The 2,281-nt window shown below is 35.0% G+C and overlaps 1 non-coding gene across 1 annotated transcript; it reads right to left on the minus strand.

Annotated features, from left to right (window-relative positions):
* Positions 1-620: 620 nt before the first annotated feature.
* Positions 621-727, minus strand: LOC144457222 (U6 spliceosomal RNA). Its single transcript, XR_013486548.1, has one exon. It is a non-coding gene; the product is annotated as a U6 spliceosomal RNA (small nuclear RNA).
* Between the last annotated feature and the right edge of the window lie 1,554 nt (positions 728-2,281).

The raw sequence follows: 2,281 nt of genomic DNA on the forward strand, positions 1-2,281 counted from the left end.
GCAATTTGATATAGGCTCTACTATTCTATTCATATTAAACCTATTTTCACATTAGTCATGTTGTAAAGAAGAATTAGAACCAAAGGGAGAAACCACGAGAAAGAAGAAACAAACCAAAAAAAAAAGGAAAAAAAGGAGACAGAGCAAATAATATGCTTTGATTGGCATTCAGACTCCACACTTATTTTTCTGGATGTGGACAGCATTTTCCATCATGAGTCCTTTGGAATTGTCTTGGATCCTGGCACTGCTAAGAAGAGATGAGTCTATCAAAGTCAGTTGTTTTGATTTGCATTTCTCTGATCAACAGTGACTTAGAGCATTTTTTCATATGATTACAGACAGTTTTAATTTCTTCATCTGAAAACTACCTGTTCATATGGTTTGACCATTTATTAATTGGGGAATAGCTTATATTCTCATAAATTTGACTCGTTTTCTATATATTTTAGAAATGAGGCCTTTATCAGAGACACTGGTTGTAAACATTGTTTCCCAGTTTTCTGCTTCCCTCCTAATCTTTGTTGCATTGGCTTTGTTTATGCAAAAACTTTTCAATTCAATGTAATCAAAATTATCCATTTTGTATTTATAATGTTCTCTATTTCTTGTTTGGTCATAGATATATGGAACACTTCATGAATTTGTGTGTCATCCTTGTGCAGGGGCCATACTAATCTTCTCTGTATCGTTCCAATTTTAGTATACATATTGTCAAAGTGGGCATGACAATCCTTTTATTCTGAAAAGGAACATTTGGAGTGCTTTACCATATGTATGGAATCATTGTTCCATTTGGACTTTAAATTACACTTCCTGTATGACAGTGGCAATCATCTTTAGTGGGCATATCTTCCTAACTGAACTCACTATCATTCTCTCTAAATCTCCTTCCCCACTTCAAACTTACCCGTTATTGTAGAGGGCAACATCATCCTCCCAGTCCCTCAGGCTAGAAACTTAACCTCACTACCTCTCATTCCTCATATCTCCTCTTCATTTCTTACCTCATTGTATGATTTTAGGACTTCTCTGACTGACTTGTTCACCATGTCTTTGATTTATTTGCATATTATTCATATAAATATTATGTATGGAGTTTTTTTTAGTCATAATAACCTGATCTCTCTCCCACCCCAGCTTCTGATACCCTCTCCTCTTTCAGATATCTCAAAAATGACCCATCAAAACTGTCCAAATTGGACCATGTTCATTAAAGGCCTCTTTTGTGTATACTAAATCTAGTCCATTCATATGTTCTTTTTTTTTTCTTTAGAGGCATAAAGATAAAGATAACTGGAGATGGCCCTGGAAGCAGTGGGAGACCTTAATCTTTTTAAGTTAAGGTCTTTCTAAGTTTTTACTTTGAACAGTTTTGAGTGACAGATCTAAGATGTGACAGCTTCAGTGAAAAGAAGATGTAGGCCATGGGAACTGAAGAAGTTAATAAAACAAAAAGCCTGGGAATTTGAAGGGATATTAATGTAAATACTGATGTCCCTAAATAGGGAGTGTAAGGGAAGTTTATAAATAAGGAGATGAAAGCTGTATGAACTACGCTCAAAGCAATGACCATCCATGACTGGAAAGAATTGATAATGAAACAATATAGCATGATAAAATTAACTCTTTCAACTCCTGAATTAGCCTCTCTAAAGAGGACTTTTGTAATTTCCTTCTACTTGGCTGCAAATTCCTTTTAATGCTTCTCTTTGATTTAGAATAGGAATTTTAACATTGATGTCATCTAATAGTATATGTCCACCTACTGATTACTAGATAGGGAAACAGTATTTAGAGAATGAACACTTGCGATAGTTCTTTTTTTGTTTGTTAATACTTTAAATCCCTTTTTGTTAGTCAACAAACACTTAAAAATTCCTCTTATATGAAGGGCACGTGCTGAATACTAGAGATATGAAGAAAGGCAACAAAAACAGTCCTTACTCTCTAGAAGTTCACAGTCTAAAAGGGGGGGCAATACACAAACACTTATGTATGAACAAGATAAATACAGAATAAACTGGAGATATGAAAAGTGTGAAAGCATTTGCTTTAAGGGGCATAAGGAAAGGTTTTTTGCAGGGTTTCAACTATATTTTGAAGGAAGCCAGGAAGCAGAGATGAGGGTAGAGAGCATTCCAGGTTGGGGGAAAGCTGGTGAAAATGAACAGAGCTGAAAGATGGAGTGTTTTATGCCAGGAACAGCAAGGAAACCAGTATCAGTGATCAAAGGCTATGAAGAAATTTGAATGTACAACAAGATTTTATATTTGATCGT

The sequence above is a fragment of the Phascolarctos cinereus genome, unplaced genomic scaffold (genome assembly GCF_003287225.1).
Source record: "Phascolarctos cinereus isolate Bilbo 61053 unplaced genomic scaffold, phaCin_HiC Scaffold_4;HRSCAF=312, whole genome shotgun sequence".
Classification (NCBI taxonomy): Eukaryota; Metazoa; Chordata; class Mammalia; order Diprotodontia; family Phascolarctidae; genus Phascolarctos; species Phascolarctos cinereus.